Source organism: Natator depressus, chromosome 10, assembly GCF_965152275.1.
Source record: "Natator depressus isolate rNatDep1 chromosome 10, rNatDep2.hap1, whole genome shotgun sequence".
Lineage (NCBI taxonomy): Eukaryota > Metazoa > Chordata > Testudines > Cheloniidae > Natator > Natator depressus.
This window is the reverse complement of record NC_134243.1, coordinates 40,321,487-40,340,214: the sequence shown is the minus strand read 5'-3', so window position 1 is coordinate 40,340,214 and position 18,728 is coordinate 40,321,487.

Sequence of the window (18,728 nt, the reverse complement as noted above, 5' to 3'; positions counted from 1 at the left end):
TTTCCTAGACTGCTTTGGAAATCTTAACCCTGGTATGTAATAAACAGGCTTGGAAGGATTAGATTTTTGATCCATAAATGTCAATTTCACCACACACACACAAACTGACAAAAAACTATTTTCATAGAAAATAATCAAAATTTACAGCTGAGTGAAGTGAAGAAAAATGCAGCTTGAAAACTTATTAGCATTTGACTTAAGGATATTTTCTTTGTATATTTTGATGTATGATGTTGACATTTTGTTTTAATAATTATAAAGCTTTTAACTTTTGGAATCTCAACATCTATCATTAAAATTTTCACTCCCCATTGTCTGGCCACCCGCATAAATTCCTGCAACTGTGAAAATTTAAATAAATAAAAAATATAAAAAATGTTTCAAACCCAGATTTTTGTGTAATTGTGAAAATTTAAATTGATAAAATATCTAAAAAATGCTAAAAAATAAACAGTGATATTAGGAATGAATTCTGCCAAGCCTAGAAATAGGACAGTCGAATGGTGAGTGGTAGCTGTGTACTGCATATGGTGGCATGGAACACAGCATAGGTGTGGCTTGGCAGAATAATACAGAGCATTGGTCCTCAACTTTTTTCAAATAAGGAGTCACTGCAGGACATCTAGCTGGGATCTGGAACCCGCTTCCATTTAGCACTCAGAGAAGAGCATGGTGGCTGTGGTCCCCAGGCTGGGAACTCATGCAGTAGCGTATTGTGTGAGCGGGATGATAGCACTGAATTATCATGTACCATCTAGAGCTGAAAAGGGGGAGTCATGCATGTGCCATATACACTCAGTGGGGCTTTCATGCGCTACTCCCAACAGGAAGGATCTCTTGCAGAAAACCCAGAGAGGTCTGACCCCTAAAAGGGGCCATAGCCCTGAAGGGCCCAGACTCCAGACTCATCCCTTTCAAGCCATAGGCACCAACTTTCCCCGGCGCCGGTGGGTGCTCATGCCGCCCCCAGCCCTGCCCCAACTCCACCCCTTCCCCGCTTCTGCCCCACCCCCATTCCAACCCCTTCCCCAAAGTCCCCGCCCCCTCCCTGCCCCTGTTGGACCCCTCCCCAAATCCCCGCCTTGGCCCCGCCTCTTCCCTGAGCGCAATGCGTTCCCCCTCCTCCCCCCTCCCTCCCAGTGCTTGCCACACGAAACAGCTATTTTGCGGTGGCAAGTGCTGGGAGGGAGGGGGGAGAAGCGGGACACGGCGCGCTCAGGGGAGGAGGCGGAGGTGAACTAGGGTGGGGCAGGGAGCTGCCGGTGGGTGCAGAGCACCCACCAATTTTTCCCTGTGGGTGGTCCAGTCCTGAGCACCCACGGAGTCAGCGCCTGTGCTTCCAGCTCCACCCCAGGCATGCGCTCCATGCTGGAGACTGCATGGCTCTAGGACCCAGTTCCCAAGTGCTTGCTGACCTGAGTCAGACTTATTTGTGTGTGGACGGAAGTGGAGCTTGGGCTCAAACCTGAGTCAGAGCCCGGGCTTAGTGTGCAGTGTAGACACACCCTGAGACATTCATCAGGGCTACCAAGTTGCAGGCCAGCATCCTAACCACTTCCTCTATGTATGAAGTGCACCTGCTTTCTGGGGATGAATTCGCAGGCCGTTTAATTGCATGAGGAACAGCTTTTAGGGATCGAAGGGTAATTTCCACATTTGCAACTGCAGGGGGGTTGCAATTCTAGACTGGCTTAACAGTAATGAAGCCAGCCTGGAATGTGTCTAGGACAGCATTGCTGTCATATGGAGTGCTGCCTTAAAGACCACAAGTGGTCACGACTTTCAGCTTTGATGTCTCAGCCAAATGATTTACTGAGGTAATTGGAGTCGTCTTGGTTACCTGATTTCTTTGGAGACTGTGGTTCAATTATTCTGGCTTCTCTTATTAAACGATTGGCGTTGCCTCAGTTGTTTGATGGGAGCAATTTATATATTTATTTATTATTTATTATTCACTCTAGGGTGACAGTTTTTGTGTATTAAATTAAGTGTTCCGAATAGCTGGCATTTAAAGAGACTCAGGTCATGCCAGGCAGAATATCTTGTCTCTCCTCTGCTGAGAAATATTGGCACTGTTTATTAATTAATTACTATTTATTAAACCACATTAAAAGGTTAAAAACTGCTTATCTGGCATTGTAAATGAAAATGGCAAGACACAGACAGCCATGCTGCAGAGCTCCTACGACAGACAGGTGAACAAAGACAAAGCCCTGGGGCGATGACAAAAGTGAGGTGTAAGTTAACAGAGGGCTTGGGAGTATGATGCAGTAAAGGCAAATCCAAAACCCTTTGGACACTAGTGACAATCCTTTCATTGATTTCGGTGGGCACTGGGTCATCCCTGAAGAGACAGGAAGGCAGGGTATAATTAGAGTGATGGGAGGGCTGAGAAGACCAAAGCTGTGTTTTCATAAGGTGAAAAATATGGAGGCCAGAGGGGAGATGGTTGTGGCAACCAAGGCGAGAAGTGGACAAGGGTTGGAGCAACCGGTGCAGTGAGGGGAAGAAGGGTTTGATGATATTAAAGAGGAAGAAGGGGTGGGACTCAGGGCTTGAACCTGCTCCCATTGACTTCAATAAAAGCAGCATATCGTCCACAGCTTTGAAAATCAGGCCATTTATTTAGGTGCCTCACTATGAAGTCAGGTGCCTGGCTTGAGAGACCAAAGGTGACCATTTTTTCCTGCATTGTTACTGTTGGCTATGGATACTCTATCAATAGGCTCAGCTGAGATCTCCATTGTGTGAGGTGTTGCACAGACAGAGTCCCCATCCCAAACGGCTCACAGTCCAAACAGACAAAGGGTGGGAGAAAGGAAAGATAATTTTGCTATTTTTGTTGAGGACCTGGGCTGCAGAGAAACCAGGTGATTTGCCCCAGGTAAGCCTCATGGTTCCATATGAAAACTTTCCCACCCACTTGCAGAGGGAGCAGCTGGGTTTGGGTTTCAGTTCTGAAGCTGGAGTGCTGGAGGTGTGGTCTCAATGCCAGGTCCCGCAGCGCCAGGTCCCAAATGTGAGAACCCCCTTTCTCCCAAGGGCTGTTTGGTGGCTGCGCTGCTGCTAATGGAAGAGCCTTGTCTTCGCACAGGACCTCAGCCATTATGGAAAAGGAGCTGTGAATGTGGCACCAGCTGGTACCCTCCTTGGTGATTTCACACACACCCAGTTACAGCCACCTGTCTCTTTCCAGGCTGATTGTTGGCCAAGGGAGGGAGCTGGAGAGTTTAGCAGCCAGGAAGAGGGTTTCAATGCAGGAGAGCAAGGAGGGGCATCAAGCAGAGGAGAGGGCCACTGAGGATGGGGGGCCGGGGGGGGGGGGGTGGTCTGGCAGCCAGAGGCTCACTCCCAGAGCTACTGGAGCATGTGTCCATTGGGGCCAGTTGCTTGCCGCAGGAGCAATCACTCTTTGCCTCCTGTTCTGGGCTGGGCCTCCAGAAGAAAGGTGTTTTGAACTCGCCTTTTCAGTCACATCATGGGCTTGTGGCTAACGTCCAGCCTTCACCCTCAGTTTGCCACCAAACCCAAACCCATGCAAGGGAAAGGCAATCAAGGCTTTGGAGGAGGTGAAGCAGCACTCTGGAACCATTCCCATCCCAGTGGAATCCCAGGAGCACTCTGCAAAGCCAGTGCACTAGGGGTCAGGAGACTGGGGCGAGGTCTCAGTTCTACCACTGTGTGACCTTGGCCAGTTGACCCCCCCTGGGTGTGATTGCCCAGAGGTCGAGATGATACTTTAGTGAGCTCAAGGGATGAGAAGCTCTGTCGCAGTCTTCTTGCCCTGCACACACTTTATCTAACCAAGAGGAGGGCAGGCCAGGAATGTGCGAGGTCACTAGTCTTCAAAAGTCCTACCATGGTTTAGGGGGAAAGTTTGTGTCCTTGATGTCACTGGCATGTGGTCCCTAGGAAGCCCATGCATGCTGGCTACTTGATCTCTCCTGTGCTGAATTACTGTGCAGAGCTGCATACAGTGCTGTGACTTAATAAAGAACCACTTTTATATGTGGCGCTAAAGGACTCCAGAAAGTCTCTTTCCCAGGCTGCATTATGCTATCTGTGTGTGGCATCCTCCGGAGGGGAACCCCAGGCAGCATTCAAGTCCACTGAGCTGGAGCAGCTGTGAAATGAAATGCAGGGACTTAGCTGCTATGGTGGCACTGCTGTCTGCTGGCCTGGGACCATCATGCAGGGTCACTGGCCATGTCACAACATACAGATGGACAGGGGCTTCTCCCCACCCCAGGACAGACAGCTCCAAGGCGGCTGAGTCCATGCAGATGCTTTTAAAGCAGTGATGTTTGTGTTGCTGACAGCGGCTATGGGGGTTTCTTTTACTCATGCAGAGAGAGAGAAAGGCAATTCAGCAGCCAGCACTTTGCATCTCTTCCCTAGCTGCCAGCATCCTCTGAGTCAGAGCCAGTTAAAAGTTCACGGAGAGGGGCCAGAGGCAGCCACTACAGCAGTGTGTTAATTACCAGGCACAGCCCAGCCCTGTTTGTTTTTAATTAAGACATAGGAGTTGCTCTTTGTGTTCAAAGAAAAGTCCCCTTTAACACATTCACTGTTCAGTATGGCCTAACCCAAGCAATCAAAATAATGAATCGGGGCCCCACATATCATGACACTGGCTTAAAAATTATGAGCTATTTTTAAAAAACTTTGGGGTGCAGGACTGTCTTCTCAAATTAGAGCCTTTAGGGTTCACATTTTCAAGCTTTTCTCTGCAAACCAGGAGTACTAGAAACTTACCTTTTTGAAATGAAAGATGAGAGTCCCGTAATCACAGGACTCCAGAAGCTTTACTAAAATCACCAAATATCATGAGAATTGTGATGTAGGCAACACTGACTATGCAGCTGGTGGGCTGATTTGCTGTGTCTCAGGCCCTGTCTGTACTGGGGTTTTCTGCACCAACATCCCTATTCCAATGCAAACCCCCAGTGCAGATGCACTGCGCTGCTGTGAGATGGAGTTTAGTAATGACAGGAAATTACAGGGTCAGGCGTGTACCAGGTAAAGCCATATATTGCCCCAGGGCCGTGTGCCTGCCATAGGGGGTTGCACCTGTGTAACTGGATCAGAATAGCTCCAAACCTCCTGAGTTCTTGACAAGCTCTTGTTCTGAATGAAGCCGAAAGTGTGACTGGAAAATGTGGCCCCATGTTTTCAAGGTCATAAACTGAGGCACTTTTGTGGTCATGAAATACTCATACGGAAGTGTCCTTTTAATAAACTGTGTGTTGGTGCAGCTACCCAGACATAGTCCTCAGTGTGGAGGGTGTTTTCCAGTCACTTAGGCCTAGCTGTTCCAAAGTATATAAGTGCCCAATGGGAGTTAGGCGCCTTTGAGGATCTAAACCTTAATGTCAAGACAAATTTATCATAATATACTGAACAACATTAACCTTGAGCCAAAGCGCTTTGGCTAGCATCTGCACCTGTTCAGGCCAAACGCCAGCTGTCACACTGAGCACTCATTCCACTGGATGGCTTGTTTCTGGTAACTGCAGAGCAAATGGGCCTTGGAACAGCAATACATCTTGAAGAAACATAACCACCTCTCCCCTTCCCCCCTCAAATGCTTTGGATTAGTGAAGTGATATGCAATATCAGGACCAAGACCCAAAGGAAGTCCCTGCGACACTGGGACCATGTATGAAAACTAGGACTTGGTCACTTTATTAAGAAGTGCTCCCATGAGAACATCCCCTGAGCACCAGGATGGTTGAGCAGTGACTCAGAAGGAAAAATGCCACTGATACAATCTACAGCACTATGTCCTGCAGCAAGCTGGGTTTGCCTTTGGGGTCATACATCTACACACTGAGCAAGCCCAACCTGCCCAGCTAATGAGAACTGACATGATCCAGCCCCAGACACTAATCATGTAGGCCACAGGCCAGAAGCTCTGTAAAACTAAGACGATGTTCAGAGCACCCCGTTTCCACAAGCTATACGTGATGGTTCCTGGAGAATGTTCTGAATCAGACTCAAAATCCTTGAGACACCTCTAAAAATAACTGCTTCAAATGCTACAACACAGGTCGGAATTGGATCAGGTGACCTGATTCATCTGGAAATTAAATGCATTAGACAGCCCAACAACCATCCAGCAACTCTGGGAAAACATAAGCAGTCCACAGCTCCTTGTAAATGGAGGATACGGACCCTGGACTTCAGGAAAGCAGACTTCGACTCCCTCAGGGAACAGATGGCCAGGATCCCCTGGGGGACTAACATGAAGGGGAAGGGAGTCCAGGAGAGCTGGCTGTATTTCAAGGAATCCCTGTTGAGGTTACAGGGACAAACCATCCCGATGAGTCGAAAAAATAGTAAATATGGCAGGCGACCAGCTTGGCTTAATGGTGAAATCCTAGCGGATCTTAAACATAAAAAAGAAGCTTACAAGAAGTGGAAGATTGGACATATGACCAGGGAAGAGTATAAAAATATTGCTCGGGCATGTAGGAAAGATATCAGGAGGGCCAAATCGCACCTGGAGCTGCAGCTAGCAAGAGATGTCAAGAGTAACAAGAAGGGTTTCTTCAGGTATGTTGGCAACAAGAAGAAAGCCAAGGAAAGTGTGGGCCCCTTACTGAATGAGGGAGGCAACCTAGTGACAGAGGATGTGGAAAAAGCTAATGTACTCAATGCTTTTTTTGCCTCTGTTTTCACTAACAAGGTCAGCTCCCAGACTGCTGCGCTGGGCATCACAGAATGGGGAAGAGATGGCCAGCCCTCTGTGGAGATAGAGGTGGTTAGGGACTATTTAGAAAAGCTGGACGTGCACAAGTCCATGGGGCCGGACGAGTTACATCCGAGAGTGCTGAAGGAATTGGCGGCTGTGATTGCAGAGCCCTTGGCCATTATCTTTGAAAACTCGTGGCGAACGGGGGAAGTCCCGGATGACTGGAAAAAGGCTAATGTAGTGCCAATCTTTAAAAAAGGGAAGGAGGAGGATCCTGGGAACTACAGGCCAGTCAGCCTCACCTCAGTCCCTGGAAAAATCATGGAGCAGGTCCTCAAAGAATCAATCCTGAAGCACTTACATGAGAGGAAAGTGATCAGGAACAGTCAGCATGGATTCACCAAGGGAAGGTCATGCCTGACTAATCTAATCGCCTTTTATGATGAGATTACTGGTTCTGTGGATGAAGGGAAAGCAGTGGATGTATTGTTTCTTGACTTTAGCAAAGCTTTTGACACGGTCTCCCACAGTATTCTTGTCAGCAAGTTAAGGAAGTATGGGCTGGATGAATGCACTATAAGGTGGGTAGAAAGCTGGCTAGATTGTCGGGCTCAACGGGTAGTGATCAATGGCTCCATGTCTAGTTGGCAGCCGGTGTCAAGTGGAGTGCCCCAGGGGTCGGTCCTGGGGCCGGTTTTGTTCAATATCTTCATAAATGATCTGGAGGATGGTGTGGATTGCACTCTCAGCAAATTTGCAGATGATACTAAACTGGGAGGAGTGGTAGATACGCTGGAGGGGAGGGATAGGATACAGAAGGACCTAGACAAATTGGAGGATTGGGCCAAAAGAAATCTGATGAGGTTCAATAAGGATAAGTGCAGGGTCCTGCACTTCGGATGGAAGAATCCAATGCACCGCTACAGACTAGGGACCGAATGGCTAGGCAGCAGTTCTGCGGAAAAGGACCTAGGGGTGACAGTGGACGAGAAGCTGGATATGAGTCAACAGTGTGCCCTTGTTGCCAAGAAGGCCAATGGCATTTTGGGATGTATAAGTAGGGGCATAGCGAGCAGATCGAGGGACGTGATCGTTCCCCTCTATTCGACACTGGTGAGGCCTCATCTGGAGTACTGTGTCCAGTTTTGGGCCCCACACTACAAGAAGGATGTGGATAAATTGGAGAGAGTCCAGCGAAGGGCAACAAAAATGATTAGGGGTCTAGAGCACATGACTTATGAAGAGAGGCTGAGGGAGCTGGGATTGTTTAGTCTGCAGAAGAGAAGAATGAGGGGGGATTTGATAGCTGCTTTCAACTACCTGAAAGGGGGTTCCAAAGAGGATGGCTCTAGACTGTTCTCAATGGTAGCAGATGACAGAACGAGGAGTAATGGTCTCAAGTTGCAATGGGGGAGGTTTAGATTGGATATTAGGAAAAACTTTTTCACTAAGAGGGTGGTGAAACACTGGAATGCGTTACCTAGGGAGGTGGTAGAATCTCCTTCCTTAGAGGTTTTTAAGGTCAGGCTTGACAAAGCCCTGGCTGGGATGATTTAACTGGGAATTGGTCCTGCTTCGAGCAGGGGGTTGGACTAGATGACCTTCTGGGGTCCCTTCCAACCCTGATATTCTATGATTCTATGATTCTATGAGTGACAGCGATTATTCAGCAGCACCATTTTGTCCAAAACTGGGGGCTAGTAAAAATGATCAAGAGAAATATTCCTGCTGCAAGCTGACGGAAAGAACTCCACATTCATGGCCATTTGCATTGCACCCCAGCCAGCGCTACTGGTCCTACAAAACCTGTCATTGTACAAAAGGGTTAATGATATATTAATTTGATTATAAGGATGGTGGTAATGACCTCCAGTATTAAAGTTGCCTAACACTTCCTATTATAAAAACCCCAACTTTCCAACAGTTTTTGAAGAGCTCTACTGCTGCCCTGGTTTCCAGCAGGCACTTGAAATTTGGCTGGGGGGTAGCCCCGGGGTCAGAGAGGTGCCTTTTCTGCTCACATGAAAAATCAGTTTAGATGTAATCAAGGCATGCACTGTGAAAAATCACCATTTGCGTTGTGCTCAAGAGAATTTCCTAAGGGTTTGTAGCTAAAGAAGTGCAAACATTCCACCTGCATTGAGCAGGCTCCCTATCTCCAGTCTCCCAGCAGCATGCTGAAGCAGGTACATGGAGCAACCTCTCAGTGGGACACACACAGAGAAAGTGGATCTTTCTACTTTCCTATCTGAATACTCTTTAGCCTAGGAGAAAGTGCATTAGACTAGGAGGCCACAGATTCAAGGCTTTCCTCTTCTACTTACTGGGGTTAACAAATCTCTGTCTTTCACAGCCCTTATTACTGATCAAAGCTTCATGCCCCTTCTGAGAGGTCACACAAACTGACAAGGAACTCAAATCTCCAATATGGTAGACTCACGACATAGCCACGCTGCCTCTCAGAAGGATGTGGTCAACCTATGGGCTTGGCTCTTCTCTGTGTAAAATAGGACTACTCATGGCTATGTAACCCACTGTTTCAGTGTGTCATGTGTCCCTCTCTATTCGTTGGTCCACAGACGTTAACCGGCTGCTCTTGCTGCCCTCTAATGTAGCTGTTCCTTTAGCTTAAGTGACAGAGGCATGTGCTGCAGCCAGAGTGCATATCCTGCAGCGGTAGGGTATGCATGAATTTTGAATTCATTACAGTTGCACAGAACAAGAATTTGTTTTTTCCTTTTTAAAAAAAATCTAGGAAATGACATTAAAAATATGTTAAAAGAATATTATGAAGGTTGCAAAGACAAGCACATTGGTAATGGTACTACATTTTGAGTGATAAAGTAAGACAAAATATTCACTAGCTGCCTGATTCCTTGATAACGGTGTATTTTGTGCACTGCATGAGGCAAGGGTCCTGTGGAAGAACTGTGTGTAATCATGCATTTAAAGACTTATCATAATACATATGCACAAGGGGGGGCCAAAATAAGGTTGCCCAGACTAACTTAATCTGGGTATTGCCTAATTTTTGTGTACTCGCCTTTGCAAGCTTATTTACATTTTAATGTATTAGATGTTAGCCTGAGAGTGTCTCTAACTTCTGTGTATGTACAATATTGAAATATCATAAGGCAGCCTCAAAATATTTAACTTCTATTAAACATCAGAGGCCAAAGTCTCTGCTGGTGTAGCTCCTCCAAAGTCCCTAGAGTTACTCTGGTTTACACCAGTTGAGGATCTGACCCAAAAAAGTCATCCCAAAACATGTGAGACCAAAACAGCCATCTAACCAGGTCTGATGTCACCAGCCTTCTCACTAGCAGCTCTTATAGCGGCTCTGGCCCCATACTGATTATACACAAGTGAAAGGTAACAGTGCATGATGCTCGTTACTGTTACCAATTCCAGGTGTACTGTTACTATTTACGAGAGCTGAGCAGAACTGTTTAGTCTATTGGTTCTCAAACTTTAGCAACACGAGGACCCCCATTTTGATTTACAATTTTTTGTGGACCCCCCAAGCTGGCTTCTAATTTTCCCCAGGGGTTCTCAACCCCTGCTCAGCCCCAGGTCCCACCGCCACCTCTTCTCACCACCACTTCACCCCTGCCCCTCTTCTTGCCCACCTCTTTCTATCCCCTCCTCCTAGTGCACCCTGTCTTGGCTCCTTCCTCTCCTTCCCAGTGCCTCCTCCATGCCACTGAACAGCTGTTCCGCAGTGTACAGGAGGCACTGGGAGGGAGCGGGAGAAGTTGATCAACAGGGCCGGTGGCCCCGGACATGACTCTCGGACCCCCCTGGAGTAACCTCTCGGACCTCAGTTTGAGAACCATGGTTTAGTCAAAACATGTTCTTCATGCAAAGCAGGAAAGTTCTTGATGAACATTTATGAGACAAATGGGTCAGATTTTTCAGCACACTAAGGTCATCGCTCCATTTGCTGTCTCAGGCACTTTTGTTTACTAGAAACTCAGTGGCTCAGCCGGATGCTATGTTAGTCCAAGAGGTATTTAACCCTTTCATTATTGGAGCTTCATTCTTTCTGCTACCTCTCCAGTCATTTTAACCTGTGTTTGAAGTGCTCACAAAACATGCAGCTCAGGCCTACTTCAAGCAAGCTCTCTGCCTCTTGCAGATGAATTTCATGTGCATTGTATTAAGGACACGTGCGCACACACAGAAACACCCAGAGCATTTCATCAATGATTCATGCTTCCTCATGCGGTGTTTGTTCACACTCAGCTGAGACTGCTCCTTCCTTTTTAAACAATCCTTTTAGAGGGAGAGCTTTTCTTTTATTAACTAGTCAAGGTTTTTTTCTCTCCAGTGCAAACAATGGGCTAGGTCTGCAGCAGAGGGAAAGGGAGCAAAGCCTTGATTCCCAGAGTGCGGCTTCACTCAGCTTGATCGCTCTCTGTATTGAGTTTATGTGTGTGTACTGGTACAATAGTCTACTATTATTACTGCTTTGCAGCCCCCAGGGACAAACCAGGACCCCACTGCTCAAACAAAAGAACAAAAAGACAGTCCCTGTAGGCATACTTGGCGTGTTTGTATCTGATTGCATGTAAGTACATGCGTGCATGCAAATACATGGCAGTGCGTATACATATGTGTGGTGTGTGCAAATGCAGCCTCCCTCCTGCTCCCACTTCTCCCTGCCCCTGTCTCTCTCCTGCCCCCACATCCTCCTGCATTCCTTAAATCTGCCTCCTGCTCCTCCCACTCTCCACGCCCCTTTCAGAGTGTCTCTGTGCCCGTCCCAGTCAGTGTCAGTGTCCCCCAACCAATAGCAGGTAGCCATCTTGCTGGCGGGCCTGGCTTCAGCCCCAAGGACAGCAATGGGAGGTGGCAGCCATTTTGAATAAGGGGAAATTTGCAGGTTTGGTGCCTTTTGTGAGACAGGTTAAAAAACCCACCCCCAAAGCTCTAGACTTGTGATCAGCTCGAGAGTCGGCACCAGGGCTGCTGGGGCCCTGGCACTGAGGCAGCCTCTTCTTAGCGGGAGGGAGCATCATGGCAAGGGCAGCCCTGCACTTGTACATGTGTCTCACAGACTGACACTATCTACAGGGCAGAGCCTTGCAGAGAGCGTGTGTTGTTATTACCTGGGTGGGTTTGGCTAACTGGGATTGCTTCCATCCTGTGCACATTCCCACCTACAGGTCTGTCATCTCTTCTCTCCTGGGGCTGATGGACAATGATCTGTCTGGTGGCTGATGTAATATCCTTTCTGGGGCCAGCGCCTGTCAGCTCTGGGGAAGCCCTGACATGTGGCTCTGTGTGGCTCACAAGCTTCCACCAGCTGAAGTTGGTGCAATAAAAGATATTACTTCAGCCACCTCATCTCTCTAATAGCCTGGGACCAGTGCAGCTACACCAATGCTGCAGACAATTATCTCTTCAGCCAGCCACTGCTTCGTGGCCCTTGCCACCACATGCTGGCCCATTTTGCCTCACATCTATTCAAAAGCAAGGATAGCAGGGTCAGGCCTGAGGCGCAGTGACACAACAGCGGGGACAGGAGGACGGTGAAGAAATTTGGCAGCATGTGACCTCCAGAAGAAGAAAGGGGAGTGTCCATGTACCAGCAACGCAGATACAGGTAAGCAACCGTTTTCATGTTCTCTCCACAGGTACTAATGCGGAGAGTGGACCAGATGATACATCTGAGGGAAGGGAACAGAAGGAGACTCCGCTGATTGGAAGGCATGAGATGCACTGTCCTAGGGATGGGGGTTCCACGACCACCGCTCCCAAGAGAAGGAGGTGGGTGGTGGTGGTTGGGGATTCTCTCCTCAGGGGGACTAAGTCATCTATCTGCTGCCCCGACCAGGAAAACTGAGAAGTCTGCTGCTTGCCAGGAGCTAGGATTCATGATGTGACAGAAAGACTGCCAAGACTCATCAAGCCCTCGGATCGCTACCCCTTCCTGCTTCTCCACGTGGGCACCAGTGATACTGCCAAGAAGGACCTTGAGCAGATCACTGCAGACTATGTGGCTCTGGGAAGAAGGATAAAGGAGTTTGAGGTGCAAGTGGTGTTCTCCTCCATCCTTCCCGTGGAAGGAAAAGGCCTGAGTAGAGACCGTCAAATCATGGAAGTCAACGAATGGCTACGCAGGTGGTATCGGAGAGAAGGCTTTGGATTCTTTGACCATGGGATGGTGCTCCAAGAAGAAGGAGTGCTAGGCAGAGACAGGCTCCACCTAACGAAGAGAGGGAAGAGCATCTTCGCAAGCAGGCTGCCTAACCTAGTGAGGAGGGCTTTAAACTAGGTTCACCAGGGGAAGAAGACCAAAGCCCTGAGGTAAGTGGGGATGTGGGATACCAGTAGGAAGCACGAGCAGGAGAGCGTGAGAGGGGAGGGCTCCTGCCTCATACTGAGAAAAAGGGACAATCAGTGAACTACCTTAAGTGCCTATACACAAATGCAAGAAGCCTGGGAAACAAGCAGGGAGAACTGGAAGTCCTGGCACAGTCAAGGAATTATGACGTGATTGGAATAACAGAGACTTGGTGGGATAACTCACATGACTGGAGTACTGTCATGGATGGATATAAACTGTTCAGGAAGGACAGGCAGGGCAGAAAAGGTGGGGGAGTTGCACTGTATGTAAGAGAGCAGTATGACTGCTCAGAACTCTGGTATGAAACTGCAGAAAAACCTGAGAGTCTCTGGATTAAGTTTAGAAGTGTGAGCAACAAGAGTGATGTCGTGGTGGGAGTCTGCTGTAGACCACCAGACCAGGGGGAATGAGGTGGACGAGGCTTTCTTCCGGCAACTCACAGAAGTTACTAGATCGCAGGCCTTGGTTCTCACAGGAGACTTCAATCACCCTGATATCTGCTGGGAGAGCAATACAGCGGTGCACAGACAATCCAGGAAGTTTTTGGAAAGTGTAGGGGACAATTTCCTGGTGCAAGTGCTGGAGGAACCAACTAGGGGCAGAGCTCTTCTTGACCTGCTGCTCACAATCGGGAAGAATTAGTAGGGGAAGCAAAAGTGGATGGGAACCTGGGAGGCAGTGACCATGAGATGGTCGAGTTCAGGATCCTGACACAGGGAAGAAAGGAGAGCAGCAGAATACGGACCCTGGACTTCAGAAAAGCAGACTTTGACAACCTCAGGGAACTGATGGGCAGGATCCCCTGGGAGAATAACATGAGGGGGAAAGGAGTCCAGGAGAGCTGGCAGTATTTTAAAGAATCCTTATTGAGGTTACAGGGACAAACCATCCCGATGTATAGAAAGAATAGTAAATATGGCAGGCGACCAGCTTGGCTTAACAGTGAAATCCTTGCTGATCTTAAACACAAAAAAGAAGCTTACAAGAAGTGGAAGATTGGACAAATGACCAGGGAAGAGTATAAAAATATTGCTCGGGCATGCAGGAGTGAAATCAGGAATGCCAAATCACACCTGGAGTTGCAGCTAGCAAGAGATGTTAAGAGTAACAAGAAGGGTTTCTTCAGGTATGTTGGCAACAAGAAGAAAGTCAAGGAAAGTGTGGGCCCCTTACTGAATGATGGAGGCAACCTAGTGACAGAGGATGTGGAAAAAGCTGTCTTCACAAACAAGGTCAGCTCCCAGACTCCTGCACTGGGCAGCACAGCATAGGGAGGAGGTGACCAGCCCTCTGTGGAGAAAGAAGCGGTTTGGGACTATTTAGAAAAGCTGGACGAGCACAAGTCCATGGGGCCGGATGCGCTGCATCTGAGAGTGCTAAAGGAGTTGGCGGATGTGATTGCAGAGCCATTGGCCATTATCTTTGAAAACTCATGGCGATCAGGGGAGGTCCTGGATGACTGGAAAAAGGCTAATATAGTGCCCATCTTTAAAAAAGGGAAGAAGGAGGATCCTGGGAACTACAGGCCAGTCAGCCTCACCTCAGTCCCTGGAAAAATCATGGAGCAGGTCCTCAAGGAATCAATTCTGAAGCACTTAGAGGAGAGGAAAGTGATCAGGAACAGTCACCAAGGGCAAGTCATGCCTGACTAACCTAATTGCCTTCTATGATGAGATAACTGGCTCTGTGGATGAGGGGAAAGCAGTGGATGTGTTGTTCCTTGACTTTAGCAAAGCTTTTGACACGATCTCCCACAATATTCTTGCCAGGAAGTTAAAGAACTATTGGCTGAATGGACTATAAGGTGCATAGAAAGCTGGCTAGATTGTCGGGCTCAACGGGTAGTGATCAATGGCTCCATGTCTAGTTGGCAGCCGGTATTAAGTGGAGTGCCCTAGGGGTCGGTCCTGGGGCTGGTTTTGTTCAATATCTTCATTAATGACCTGGAGGATGGTGTGGATTGCACCCTCAGCAAGTTTGCAGATGTCACTAAACTGGGAGGAGAGGTAGATACGCTGGAGGGTAGGGATAGGATACAGAGGGACTTAGACAAATTAGGGGATTGGGCCAAAAGAAATCTGATGAGGTTCAACAAGGACAAGTGCAGAGTCCTGCACTTAGGACGGAAGAATCCCACGCACCACTACAGACTAGGGACTGAATGGCTTGGCAACAGTTCTGCAGAAAAGGACCTGGGGATACAGTGGACGAGAAGCTGGATATGAGTCAACAGTGTGCCCTTGTTGCCAAGAAGGCCAATGGAATTTTGGGCTGTATAAGTAGGGGCATTGCCAGCAGATCGAGAGACGTTATCGTTCCCCTCTATTTGACATTGGTGAGGCCTCATCTGGAGTATTGTGTCCAGTTTTGGGCCCCACACTACAAGAAGGATGTGGAAAAATTGGAAGACGTCCAGCAGAGGGCAACAAAAATGATTAGTGGACTGGAACACATGACTTCTGAGGAGAGGCTGAGGGAACTGGGATTGTTTAGTCTGCGGAAGAGAAGAATGATGGGGGATTTGATAGCTGCTTTCAACTACCTGAAAGGGGGTTCCAAAGAGGATGGATCTAGACTGTTCTCAGTGGTAGCAGATGACAGAATGAGGAGTAATGGTCTCAAGTTGCAGTGGGGGAGGTTTAGGTTGGATATTAGGAAAAACTATTTCACTAAGAGGGTGGTGAAACACTCGAATGCGTTACCTAGAGAGGTGGTGGAATCTCCTTCCTTAGATGTTTTTAAGGTCAGGCTTGACAAAGCCCTGGCTGGGATGATTTAGTTGGGGATTGGTCCTGCTTTGCGGAGGGAGTTGAAGTAGATGACCTCCTGAGGTCCCTTCCAACCCTGATATTCTATGATTCTATGAACAGTCTGGGGTCTCAAGCAGAGTGCCAGCCATTGATCCAGTCAGGAGTGGGGTTGATTAAAAGAGCTGGTGGGGGCAGGGAGGAAGCAAGCTGTAAGGGCAGGGTATACTTTAGCTTAGCATGGTGCTTGCTGTATGGGACCCAAGCCTGTGGTCACTGGGGCATTGCAGGTAAGGTCTGAAAACCAGATGAGGGGTCCAGAATGGGTGTGCAGGAAACTGTGCTACAACTTGGATTGCTGTAATCCCATGCTTGCGTAACCCACACACCTTCTGGGCACGGTGTTCTGTCCCAGCTAGTGGCACCAAGACCACTTAGAGATTAATGAGTCTGCTCTACAACCTTAGCTAAGAGGTTTTTAGCTCATGCAGTAGAGGCTCATGCACTAAGGTCCAGAGGTCCCAGGTTCAATCCTACCTGCTGACGACCAGGGTCTGTCAATGTTACACTTGGAATGACCCTAAACTTCTGGCTGCCAGAAGGTGGGAAGGGAAAATGGGGTGGAGCCCTACAAAGTTGCCCTGTTTTGTACACTCCCCATGAAGCTCTGGAACTGGCCATGACAGGATACTGGGCTAGATGGACTGTTGGTTTGCTGTGGCATGGCCGTTCTTACGCTACACATTAGCTTGCACCGATGTGCTGGAATTACCTCTGAGTCCGTTTTCCCTGCCAACTTGGGACTCCAGAACCCTGCCTTGTTGAGCCAGACATGCTAGCCTGCTGCAACACAGACCCAGGTCTGGTCCACATCCCCAAAGCTGCAGACTTTAACCAAAAACTGCTCAGCAGGTCACCTATTTCCAACACCCAGTTCCCAATGGGATCCAAACCCCAAATAAATCCATTTTACTCTGTATAAAGCTTATCCAGGGTAAACTCATAAATTGTCTGCCCTCTATAACATTGATAGAGAGATATGGACAGCTGTTTGCTCCCCCGGGTATTAATCACTTACTCTGGGTTAATTAATAAACAAAAGTGATTTTATTAAATATAAAAAGTAGGATTTAAGTGGTTTCAAGTAATAACAGACAGAACAAAGTAAGTCACCAAGCAAAATAAAGCAAAAACATGCAAGTCTAAGCCTAATACATTAAGAAACTGGTTACAGGTAAAATCTCACCCTCAAAGATGTTCCAATAAGCTTCTTTCACAGACTAGACTCCTTCCTAGTCTGGGCCCAATCCTTTCCCCTGGTACAGTCCTTGTTAATTCCAGCAGACATCTTAGGTGGAAAACAGGAGTGTTCTCATGATTGGCAGCCCCCTTTGTTCTGTTCCACCCCCTTTTATAGCTTTGGAAAAGAAGGGAAACTTTTGTCTCTCTGAGTCCCCACCCGCCCTTCTAAATGGAAAAGTAGCAGATTTAAGATGGATTCCAGTATCATGTGACATGGTCACATGTCCTATGAAACCTCATTCTTCATTACCCAGGGGCTGGCCCACCTGTACGTGGGAAGGCTTGCAGGTAAATAAACCCATTCACAACCAATTGTCCTAGTTAATGGGAGCCATCAAGATTCTAAGCCACCATTAATGGCCCACACTTGTATAATTACCATAGGACCTCAGAGTTACACTTCATATTTCCAGCTTCAGATACAAGAATAATACATGCATACAAATAGGATGAACACACTCAGTAGATTATAAGCTTTCTAATGACACCATACAAGGGGTATTAGCGTAAAGCATATTCCAGTTTTGTCATATTCATAAGCATATTTCCATAAAGCAATGTCACAGCGCTTCCTCAGCGAGGGGAAGTATGTAACCGACACATTTCCTAGGTGTGGTGTTCTGTCCCATCTAGTGGCACCGAGACCACTTAGAGATTAATGAGTCTTCTCTACTGCCTTAGCTAAGAGTCCTTTAGCTCATCCAGTAAAGGCTCATGCACTAAGCTCCAGAGGTCCCAGGTTCAATCCCGCCCACTGACAACCGGGGTCTGTCAGTGTTATACTTGGAATGACCCTAAACTTCTGGCTGCCAAAAGGTGGGAGGGGAAAATGGGGTGGAGCCCTACAAAATTTCTCTGTTTTGTACACTCCTTCTGAACTGGCCACTGCAGGAGACAGGATACTGGGCTAGATGGACTGTTGGTCTGCTGCGGTATGGCCGTTCTTATGCTGGGCATTAGCTTGCATGAGTCCTACCTGTCCTGCTCCTGCCCCAGCCTTGGTGATCAGCTCTTCAACTTCTCCAGCTTCTTCTCTTCTTCTTCATTCACACAGAACTGCACACACAAGCCTCCCTCCCACTTCCACCTTACCACAAACAAACAACAATAGAACCAATCCATATAAGCAAAGTGCCTCCTTCCCCAGCCTGGGGCTTGCCCAGAGGAGTTGGGGGAGAACAAGGACAGTGTTTTACTTCCTGCCATAGATCAGCGGCAAGTTTATTATCTTTTGCTGAGTACATGTAAGAGGAGTAATTGCCCCTTCCCTCCAGTTGTTTACTCCTGGTTTATGGTGGCTCTTTTTGTACTGGTGGGAAAGGTTAATACAGCTCTTATGGCCTCCATTGCCTGGATTTATTGCTGAACATGAAATAACACTCACACAGTTGTAAATTTGTTCTTAATAGAAACATGGGGGAAGGTTGCCAAAGGTGCTATGATCCTTGGCCGCTTCTCCCTGGCTGCTGAGCAAGAATCAGCAGTAAATCAAGTCGCAGAGAGGCTTTTTCCCAACATCTGATTCCATGTATTCCCCCTCCCACAAGATGGCAGTAGTGAAATGTGATGCTCACTACAGAGTGGGACTGACAGTGGCTAGGAGAGATGGGCAAGGGGCAGGCATGGACTGGGT